Source organism: Xyrauchen texanus, chromosome 12 (assembly GCF_025860055.1).
Source record: "Xyrauchen texanus isolate HMW12.3.18 chromosome 12, RBS_HiC_50CHRs, whole genome shotgun sequence".
Taxonomy (NCBI): Eukaryota; Metazoa; Chordata; class Actinopteri; order Cypriniformes; family Catostomidae; genus Xyrauchen; species Xyrauchen texanus.
This window is the reverse complement of record NC_068287.1, coordinates 27824120-27836489: the sequence shown is the minus strand read 5'-3', so window position 1 is coordinate 27836489 and position 12370 is coordinate 27824120. Positions and strand designations below refer to the sequence as shown.

The following is a 12370-nucleotide window of genomic DNA, read 5'->3' as shown; positions in this document are numbered from 1 at the left end:
AGGGGTCTGTTTCTGAGTTGAGTATAAGGCTAAACAACCACACTTCTTGAAATGGTCTCGCTTTGTAGAAAGACACAACTAAGACAAAATTTTTTATTTTTTCGCTGCATAACAGACAAAATGTTTTTCCTCATTTTATTATTTAGAGCCAAAGTGTGTCATTTCTGTCACTAATATTAGCAAGAGGTTTGCTGAACAATCGTGCACTGTCTGCCATTGGTCAAGCAGATAGTTTTTACAGCCACAGTTTTTACATTTTTCTGGGAAATCAAGCTGTAACCTACTTACAGTTGTTATTACATATTACTAAGCTGTGATAAGAGAAAGTATTTCACAGAAAAATTATGCTCTTCAGCTGTAAATATTCAATCAATTTCCAGCACAAACATTATTCAGCTTCCCTGACATTGTGCATTTATTATTCTTAATCGCAATAATTACATTTATCTTTAATACAGCATAAACCAGCAGAAACACTATATACAGCATATTACACTGATTACACACACAACAGCGCCTCCATGTCAGTGATAAAATTATGGAAAAGGGAGCTCTTAAGGCTATTTGCCATACAAAACAAGCCGAGATGGGACTTGTGATAGAAATCAAGTATTTTTCAGCCCATGTAAGGCACATTTTAATTATCACAGAAGCACGTCAAGTCTTAACTATCACTAAAATGCAGAATGAGATGTTTTTGTCTACATGCACTTTTCATGTGGAGTTCAAAGCGGCACTTGACGCTGTCGTTGATGCACTGATGCAAATCATGAACATGGCTTTACAACTGCTGCAACAAAGCAGATAGCCGCAGTCTGCTGGCAGATTAATATTGTGGAGGATGAGAGATTTAATGCTCATTGCAATGAAAGTGCAACCTATGTTGGGACTAGTTCTTACAATTAGACAAACTCCAAGTTAGACTTTGGGAAACATTTAATTTTACTTGAATTGTCACTATTTTAGTGCATTTCTATCATTATACTGTCGAAGGTTTGGAAAAGGTTAATAAAGCATTAAATTGTTACATATTGTTTGTTTGCTTTCCAAAATTGAAATAAATGCATTCGGACAGGAAATAAAGTACATATTGTGTCAAATTGTAGCACTTTCAAAACCTACAATTAAATCGCAATTAGCTACAAAAAAAAATGCGATTAATAGCAGATCCATTATAAAAAAATGTATCAACTGACAGCACTAGTTGATGATAAACACAACCTTCTGAATCAACTCATCAGATGACAGCTGTGTACAAGTACAACAGAACATCTCTATCTGTGATGCTGATCAATCAATGACTGTTTGTAAGCTAGAGGGAGAAAACAACACTAAGAAACTCTCTTAACTTCTTGTTTTCTGGACTGTTGTGATAGAAGCCTTGTGATTACAGCTGAATCACATCTGTACTGATATTCAGTGCAACCTCACTCTTGCTCATGTGATATTGCTTAGTAAATAAAGTTTTCTAAAGAAGCCATAAAGCAGTGGCCTACATGCAATGTTGCAGAATATCACTTCTTTATTACACCATTAGCAACCACTGATTACTGCTGGCACAGAGGACCATGGCAACCACTGGTTGCTATGGAAACTAAATGTTGATTGGTGAACATCAATAATGTGGAAAGGTTGGTCAATTAAAAAGATTTTTGTTAGAAAAAAAATATTTTGTGAACAAAACAGTAAATCCATTAAATGACAATTATAGTTACTTGTTACCATGGAATTCACTTTCAAATATTGATAGCAAAATCTCAAAACCTAGTACTGTATATAAAGTTTTTTGTTTTCCCTTATAAACTACTATACATATTGCATTACTTTCCCTTTTCCTTCAAAATAATTTTGTAACATCAAGAAAACGCATCCTTCTGCAGTTTCATTTTCAAGGAATTCGAGCGATGTGATAAGGCATATCTTGTGCTTATTTTCAAATCTTTTAAATGTAACAGCGCTATTAAGCTGAATGTTCTTTTGCAATGAATTACATTTGTTTAAATAGACCAATGGTTTTGAATAAGAGGTTTAAATATAATTTACCTGTCACCACTTACCAACCATTCAAGCTGTTCAAAACCTATTATAATAAATGTTTAATTATGTTGGCATATCACAAGCCATGAAGTGGGAAACTCAGTATAGAATTTCTGAATTTATGTGCATCCTTCATAAACTGCAGTGTCCAGTCTGTGGGCTCAGACTGTGTGAGTGTTTTTAGTCTGTACTGACCGGAATGACGATGAGAGCCTCCATGTCCAGATTCTCTAAGGCGTCATGCTGTTGCCCCCAACATCCACAGCAAAAGTGTGTCTTCAGAAAGCCCCAAAAATCCCCCATTTCTACCTCTAAACAGAAACCTCCTCACCCAAGACATACATGAACTAACCTTTACACCAAACACCGCAGCTCTACCAGAAAGAAAGCAAGCAAGCGCGAACGAACGAGCAAGAAAGAAAAAAGGAATAAACAAACAAATAAGGCAGTACTAGATAAATGATGCTAGCTTTTTGAATCCCAGGGAACAAATGCTGAATTGCTGAACAAAATAGGCTTCACTGCCTTAATGCGGCACTTTGAAGAACAAAAATCGACAGGGAAGGGTGTGGTGAGGGAGGGTTTGGAACATTTTCATTAGGTCAAACCAATTGAGGCCTAAAAAGGCTAAAAGACCAATAGAACACATGTCTCTCAGAAAGATTAGTGGACAAAGTAAAATAGTTAAATGCAATTTCTACTTGATGCAACCCTTTAAAGGAGTTTTGTTGGTGTAACCTAATGTATTCCTGTTTCAATATTTCTGACTTAATGTTAGCACATGAAGCATATTTTTTTAGGTTACCACTTTTTCAGTGTACAGCGTCAGACAAAACAGTTGACAGTGTTCTATTTTGTTAACCCAGTAACTAACACCTGAAAAAAAAAAGAAAATTATGAGATAGTAAGCTAATTTATTCAATGTTTCCTTTCACTACGAAAAACCATTGTTCTTGCACAGTATCTACAGTACAAATTAACTACGGTATTAAAACAATGGCATTTAGTATGAAATAATATTTTTTATATAATTAATTCTATTTTATTTGCATATAAATAAAATAATTAGCTCACTCACTTTTTTATTTAGTACAGATCTATAAACTGTAAAAAATGTCTGTAATTTTAACTGTACAAATTTTAAAAATGCTACAGCAAAAAAACTTTAATTAATGAGTTTTAACTATAAAATATACAGTAAATTTATTTTCAAAATATTTTAAAAAACAATACAGTAGTTTTTATACTAAAATGTTGTAAAAGAGAGAGTACATTTAATTTTTACAGTAAATTATTGTTAGAATTACATACAAAACAATAATCGAGTGTTCCCACAATTCCCTGCGTGACCCATCATATTTTTATCTTATTTTTAATATCAGTTACATACATTGGGGTGTTCTGTTTTATATTTAATGTAGTTTAGTTAATGTTTATTGCATTGTTTAAATTTCACTTGTGTTACCCTGAAGGTGTTTAGTGTGTGTGTGTGTGAGTGACACTGAGCACTGTCTCTACATGTTTATCAGTCATTGTTCCTGGAAGAGCCAATATTGGTGAACTTCATGTCATCATGTACTCTTCTGTAAATTGTACAGTGATTAACAATACCATATAAAGTAAAAAGCAGAGTTTTACAGTTTCAGAAGATTAATATCAAGTTTATGATGTTTTCTTTACTATAAATTTAACTGTTTTTTAATTTTTTTTACAGTGCCATTGTAAATTGCAACAGTTTTAAACTGTAAAATGTATAGGTTGCTCTGTAAAGTTGTTTACATTTTTGCGGTAATTTTTTACATAATTATTCTTGCAACCACAGCTGCCAGTTTTTTTTTTGTTTTTTTTAAAACAACAGGATTTCTTTTACAGTGTACCATTTACGTGAAAACACCTTAATGAACCCACTTTAACTGTGTCTTTAACTATGTACTTATTATGTCCATACAGTATGTGTTGTTGCATTTTACTCACATTTAAAGTACCTGCATTTAATAACTTCTGTAGTTACACTGTTAACCTTACCCCTAACCCCTAACACTAACCCTTGCCCTAACGCCTGTTTTAAACCACACGCTGAACCAGGACAACAGATTTATTTTTTGCCATCCATGTTAAAATGAGTGTATTTACATCGGAAACAGAAGCAGAAGCAGCGCATCAGAGCGTGGCAGAAGCAGCATGTGAGCTGCACTGAGTATCGGTGTCGAGTCTATTTTACAGCACAGCACACGCTGAATTAAAGTGACACTGCAATGTTGATGGATATCATGAAGAGGTGTTGATAAGAAAAAGTAGATATTGCACAGAATAAGTATACATATATTTATTCATAGTCTAGTGTGTAAAATCAGAACTTACCTCAGTCTTACATTGAAAGACACTTGTATTAAAGTGCTCGATTGCCCTCAACTAAGGATTAATTAACAAAGGACAAAACATGGGATGTTGTACCTGGCTGTTGGTGAAGATGGTGAGTTAACATATTGCAAGTGCATCCTTTTTGTGAAGAAAATATTCAACATTTAAACGTTTTGGCTAGTGTTTGAACAAAGAGATATTGCTATTCAGTGGTTGTGCATAATTACTTTTTTCTGACTATATTATTAAGTGTTAAAATCATCTTCTTTTGTGAAAAACAACATTCAGGCTCATCGTCCTCCCCTTCCACTCAATAATGATGTTTAAAAATGAGCAGGGCTTATTGTGTTGGCTGTCACTACATTAAATAAATCTAAACAAGACTGCATTAGATAACACCAGCATCATGTAAATAAGATTGCACGACGATCAATCTAGTAACGCTTATCAATAGCTCATTCCTGATAAAAATTATAACTTTATTTTGTGTATAGAGCGTAGCAGTTTATGCAGCAGAAATGCTGCTGGTGTAAAATCACACGTGTTGTTTGTAGCGCAATTGTCGTGACGCACTGCTTCGGTTCGGCTCACGCGTTGCTTCGTCGTGCGATGTAAAACAGGCCTAACTCTACCCGTACCGCAACGTCAGTAGCAGCAAATGTGAATCTTGTGAGAATTTTGCAGAATAACATGTAATTGCACTATACAACATTGTATTCTATGAATTTTAATGTTAGTACAATGTAGTTAAAGACACATAATATAAAGTGGAGGCACCTTAATTACAACAGTAGCTATAGTAAAACAAGGCATCTTTTACTCTATTGGCCCTATTTTAAGCACACAAGCACTAAGTGCAGCGCAATGCCTTGACTCACAATTGCAAAGTCAATGGGCATGGCCCATTGTATTTTCGTGCAAGCGGGCGCTAAGTGTAGGCGCAAGTGGGTTTGGCGAAATCGCACGTGCAAGGCGCTAATCGGGTCAATGGAGGTTCTTCTCTGTCCTATTATACAGTCCATCCCCTGTCAAGCACCAGCGATATAAACAAAGACAGTACATTCATAAGAAGTTGTAGTGTAAATAGACTGTATGCAATGAATTAGAAGAAGAAAAATATGGATTTACATTATTTTGTGCATACTTGTTAAATTCTATACTCATGGAACATGTGGTCCAGTATATGGATGTAGGCTCCGTTAAATTACAGAGAATGTAGTTGTGAAGTATTATTAATCATTTTCATCTACTGACACACAAATCATGGCTAGTATTAACAGTGATTGTATCAGAACGTACTTCACTTTTACCAATCGGTCCACAGTCCCCTTTTGCAGTGACTTAAACATCATCATAATAATAATAATAATAATAATAATAATAATAGAAAAAATAAACCATGACCTCTAGAAAATGCAACACAAATCTAATATTTTTGATTCAAGAAACGGCTTCAACAGTGATCGTCAAGGACATTATTTGATGTTCTGTCTTTTCAGAATTTGGACATTAACTTTATTACTACCTGCTGGTGAAATCTCCAATCTGCAAACGTAGGAACTGAATTTGGTTTTGAAATGTCTTAGCGCAACGACCAAATTCTTAGAGAAAACTGCGCTTTGTGCCACATCATTTACACACAATACACCCTCAATATACACTCCTACACCCACAGTAGCGCAAACACTCCCACCCACACCCATTTGTGCTGGCAAGAAAATTGTGCTTAGAAGTAGCACTCTCATGAAAATTGGATAAGATGTTGTGGACGGTCATAGCGCCTTGCGCACTCACAAATATAGAGCCCTATATCTTCCTCATTCTCTCTCTTACTTTCTCTACCTCAATTTCTCAATCTGTTTTTTTGTGTCAAGTGCCCATTTTATACCACATGCAAAGAAGCCCATAGTAAATCGTTTTCAATGGCATCACCTGATCTACAAATGAGAAACCTTTTCATAAACATTTGCACTGAACAAAACAACACAAACTATTAACAAATATCTTGTCACTTTGATTTGCATGTCTAACACAATGCACTGTATAAACCTGGAAAGAATTTCAAGTTATGCTCTAGCTCTTACAAATAACATAGATTTACAGATTGCTGCACTTCAGGTCTCACACTCTCACATAAGGTGTTTACACCAAAAAGATAAATAATGATACATCTAATACAACTGTAACAAATGCTATTTAATAACTGAAACTAACTTTTTACAATACATCAATACTGCACAATGTTTTAAATTACTGTTAAAACAAGTATTAGAGTGTAACAGTGAGACCTTTATTTATTTTATATTTTTTTCCGGTTAGTATTCTTTAGAAATTTCCACAGATGGAGACACAGACAGATCTCTAGACTGAGACGGAATGTCAGGAATTTGCCCAGCAGAATGCCTCGAATTCTTGACAATTAGAGCAGTCTGTAGCAGGGGCAGACTGGCCATCGGGAGAACCAGGACCTTTCCTGGTTGGCCGGCCGTGAAACGGAGCTGAATGGGCCAAGACAGGCTGGATGGGGGGCGCAAAACAACGCTGCAATATGCAGAAAACTTCTTTTCAGCAGGGAAAGAGGATGTATCTGGTGCGGATAAGTACTAATAATATAGCAGAACTAGCCTATATTTAATTGTTTGTTGTGTTGTATGGTTTGTCAGCACCAAACAATTTTACAAAAAATATGATAGGTTTCCCAAATATGGATCACATCTTACATAAGCCCCCCCATAGTCTCAATAGGACAAACAGGTCCAACTGGTCCCAGGTCATGTATAGGCATAATAACTGCCATTAAAATTAATAGGAATTCTAAGGGATATAGCCCCTTGGCTTAAATTAACAGAGCAAATGATAAAAGTGCCACAAAACCAGCGTTTCTATACTTTCAGAGGATATCAAACCTACAAATGGCTAACTTACAGTTTTCTTGGCACAATAAGCTAGGAGATACAATTTTAGCATTGATTTTTCACACTTCCTATAAAACGTCTCTCCACCATTAGGTGTAAAGAATGTCTCAGATCTGTTTTGGGAGTCTTACCTGATATGACACACACACACACACACACACACACACACACACACGCACGCACGCAGTATTATTGCTCAATTTTATGTGGCATAGTCATAAGAATGCAGTGGCCCTGAAAAGAAGATACAAACAGCTCATTCTGTACAAAAGTGATACAGATTACAGCACCAATATTCAGTGAGTGGTAAAAGGGGCCACAATGCATTTACAAAAATACACATATTCCTATCCTTAATATAAAAATTAATTTAAAAAACTTTGAAACCCTAAATCAACATACAATATGCTCAATTTTAATACAATGTAAGAACTGGACATGAATCATCAAATTCAAGCAGAAATTACATATATATGTATGTGACTGTATCAAAATGTCCTCATCAAGTGGAGTCCCACCTTTTCCACAGTTCTCTTTTATCAGTCGGCACATCTATGAATACACACAAACACACTGTGAGAGTGCACATTCAAATCCATGTGCTGGGGAGCCCCTAATGACCACACATAGAAGGCACTCACATGTACACACACGAATTCACTGGAGCGAGATATCTGTGCTTATTGATATAATCTAACACTCTGTTTCATTATGATGGAACTAGGCAAATCCATTCTCACCCTCTGCACGCTGACCACAGCCACAAACTCAGTGACACACACACACACACACACACACACACACACACAAAGATACACAAATGTCAAATATGTACAGAGCAAAAATTTTAGGAGCAACTTTATCTCGTGCAACTAAGGCCATTGTAAGATTTCTATTACATGTGTTCCACAGTCCTGTGTGTTATTAGCATTTAAAAAAATACTTTCCTCCATGCTATGACAAAGCAGCTTTTAACACGCTTCACTACGCTTAAACATGCAAAATAAAACATGATGAATGGCGGTAATAAATGCAAAATAATTGGTGTTCACATGCTTTAAAACAAACAAAACAAAAACAAGTGAACGGCCATAAGAAAAAAATAAAGAAAAAATAACTTAAAGCAATATAAATGGGATGTGCCACATGCTACTAAAACAAACAAACGAATAAACAAACAAAAATGGTGAATTGCAATAAAAAAAAACAAAGAAAAAACTAAACAAAAGCAACATAAAAGAATGCATTCTTGCTACTATAACAAATAAATAAATGGTGAATAGCAAAAAGAAAAATAAAGAAAAAACAAACAAATGCCAAATAAAGGGGTGTTTCCATAAGCTACAACAATAAGCAAAGAAAAACACAGTCAATGGCATCAAGACAAAACAAAAAATTAAAAAGGAAAAACAAACAGAAACCAAAACAAAAGGGATGTGTCAACAGACTAAAAGTACATCACAAAAGAATTATCAGTTGTTCAAGTCAGCATGTCTCATAAGTCACAATAGAGACTGACACCAAAACAACACCATTTACAATGATCTATGTGTGTGGCATCAGCTGCCATTCAAATCCATCAATGTCCTGACCTATTTCTTTTTCAACCAGGTGTGGGAAGGGGTAAAATCAGAGACAGTGAGAGAGAAACACAAAGCAGCAAAGTTGTGAAAAGAGTGAGTGGATACGGAGGAGATAAATAAAGGGCAAGGCAAGAATTTGTACTTACCGGCTTAAGTTTCTCTTTCAAGCTCATGGTGGCATTCTCTGAGCTATGCTGAGACAGGGAACCACAGCGCACTGACACTGGACAACACCTCCCTTTCTGTCTCTCGCCCTCTTTTTCCTCATACGCATACGCAAACAAACCGACAAAGGTGTGGAATGGACAAAGGCCATCCGATTTGCATAATGATTAGCCTTTGTGCAAAAATGGATGTAATATATGCATTGCAAAGGATGCACCTCTCACAAACAGACAGGTTGCGTTTGTGTACACATAAACACGCAAGACAGTGACAATGTATTATTGAGACTGTATGATAGTTTTTTCTAATGCACCTTAAACTGAACTCAAAGCACCACAAAAGCATTACCAAATTAAATCATTGATTCATTAGTGGTGCTTGCAAAGCAACACTATTGTAATCTCACATACTTATTATTCTATCTCCGTACAAAACTTCGGCACCTAACTCGTCCCGCACCGTTTGGCGTAGACCCACGAATGAGGTGTCAAATCGAACGGCCTATTGAGGACACGTGTGCTATGACTTTTCTAAGCGATCGGGGGTACGATGTTCGCACAGCGGATGAAAAAGCGGCCAAAAAAGTCCCATTGACTTAACATTGCGGAATGTTCAGAAATTTAAATCCCAACTGACCTTTTCACACACACAGACAAAAAGGGCCTGACAGCCCTGCGTCTCTCCCTCTCTCTCTCCCTCAGAGGATTTATATTATCAAGCAGCCAATAAGTAATGACCTAAAATCTTCATAGCCACACCCTAAAACATGCTAAAAACGTGCTAGCATCATGCTAACACTTGCTAGCATAGCCTAGTGAAGTGCCAAATCATGCTAAAAATGTGCTAGCATCATAACACATGCTAGCGTCGCATAGCGAGCGCTCTAATATGCTAAAAACGTGCTAGCATCATGCTAACACATGCTAGCATCACCTTGCAAAGTGTTCTAACATGCTAATAACATGCTAGCTTCATGTTAACACATGTTAGCATCACCTAGCGATGTGCTAAAACATGCTAAAAACTTGTTAGCATCATTTAACACATGCTAGCATTGCCTAGTGAAGTGCTAAAAGATGCTAAAAAAGTGATAGCATCATGTTAACACATGTTCGCATCACCTAGCGAAGTGCTAAAACATGCTAAAAACGTGCTAGCATCATGCTAACACATGTTAGCATCACCTAGCGAAGTGCTAAAACATGCTAAAAACGTGCTATCATGCTAACACATGTTAGCATTGCCTAGCGAAGTGCTAAAACATGCTACAAACATGATAGCATCATGCTAACACATGCTAGCATCACCTAGCGAAGTGTTAAAACATGCTAAAAACGTGCTAGCATCATGCTAACACATTTTAGCATCACCTAGGGAAGTGTTAAAACATGTTAAAAACGTGATAGCATCATGATAGCATCGCCTAGCGAAGTGCTAAAACATGCTAAAAACGTGATAGCATCATGCTAACTTAAATTTAACAACTACATGCTACCATCATGAAAAACACATGCGAACAACATTTTAATACCATTATTTTAGTGCTTAGCAACAAGTTATAAAATGTTATTTGACGAGTTTTGCCACAGCAAGCACCACTCACATTTCCTGAAAAAAAATGTACCTATCTAGTTGTAATTGTAGCCTTTCAAAGTCTGACAACTTTGTACAACCCTAAATCTACTGACGGATATATTTTGGGATGTTATACTGTCTGCTTCTGACTCATTAAACGTCTTCCTCTTCTGCTTCAGACTGTAATGCTTTGTGTCGGGACATCACGAAGAAACTAAACTACCTCACTGAATTACAAATACTACACTGAAATCTTGATATTTTTATTTCCAAGCACTGAAGAAATGTTTTCAGATAATATTGAGAATATGTAAAGAACAATGTTTAAAGTAATCTATCGAAAATTGCAAATATTTACAAAGAAAATGTAAAAAATGAAATAATCAAATCAATAGCGGCTTGGGTAGCTCAGAGAGTAAAGACACTGACTACTACCCCTGGAGTCACAAATTCGAATCCAGGGCGCGAGATTCATCCTCCGGCACCCGGATTGAGGTGAGTCACTATGCCACCATGAGGACTTAGAGTGCATTGGGAATTGGGCATTCCAAATTGGGGAGAAAAGGGGAGGAAATAAAAAAAAAAAATAATAATAATAATAATTCAAATCAATAAAATATGTTTTCTCTCGTATTTAATTTATTTTGAATATAAAAGCTGAAGTATGTAATTTCTGCGACACCGAACGCAACTGCAAAACTAAATAATTTTTTCAAAACTTTTGCCGTTGTTCAAACAGTCAGATCACCCAAATCACGCCATGGGTTGAGCAACGTTGTAGTGGTGGGTCTAAGCAGGTCACTCAAAACAACCACAGGAATTTTCATAGTGCCACAGAGTCACAGTGTTTACAGTTTTCAAGAAAATGAATCTATGAATGGCTTACTTATAGTTGTCTCTGTATATTAGGCTGGGATAAAATTTTTGAAAGTATGAAATATAATTAAACAAAAGGAACAAAACTTCAATGTAGAATTTAGAATTCAGTAAAGTAGATAATGTGCACATATTGCACACTTTTAATGCAAACTACACTTTATACGGTATACATTCCACTTAAATTCTGTGAAGCACAATGTCAATATTTTTTGCCCTTGTTTTGCAGTTGCACTGTGGTATGCCTACAGTATATCACATTAGTTTATTTACTCTAATTATTCTTTATGTTTACATACTGCATTGCATTTTGTGGAGTTGCATAGACAGATTTTGTAAATAAAAGAAACACAACTAAATACACTGAATTGAAATGAAAGCAGCAAAAAAGCAGCTATATACACACATGTATAAATAACTATGACCCATTTCAACCAGAAATGTCACACCAGGTTTCCAAACCACACAATATAAGGTATCTAAAGAGTTCCCACCCCTTTTGACCAATGAATTTCCATGACCTTTACATGACTTTTCCAGATCTTAATGATTACTGGATAAGGATTTAAAAAAATCATTGTATCTACCAAATTCAGTCTTATATGTCAGTCAAAGATGAATGCTCTACAAAATATCCTTCACTCAGACTACAGTACAGACTACAGAATACAGTACAGCCTGTCACATAACTAGGTACGTCATGTTATGTAGACAAATCAATAGTAACAAAGATCAATGCAGGCGATCATTTCCCTTCTTGCTCAGTGTCGAATCGAAGTCCAATTATCAAGCCAGGAATTGCCTGTTATAGTTCTATCACAGGATGAAACGCCTCTAAAAGACAACAAACAGCCTTCA

At 35.9% G+C, this 12370-nt stretch overlaps 1 protein-coding gene across 2 annotated transcripts in view; it reads right to left on the bottom strand.

Moving 5' to 3' along the window:
- The window catches only part of LOC127652546 (potassium voltage-gated channel subfamily H member 6-like), a 59941-nt gene that overhangs the window by 20361 nt on the left and 27210 nt on the right, over positions 1-12370 (bottom strand). The gene's annotated exons all lie outside the window — the stretch shown is intronic.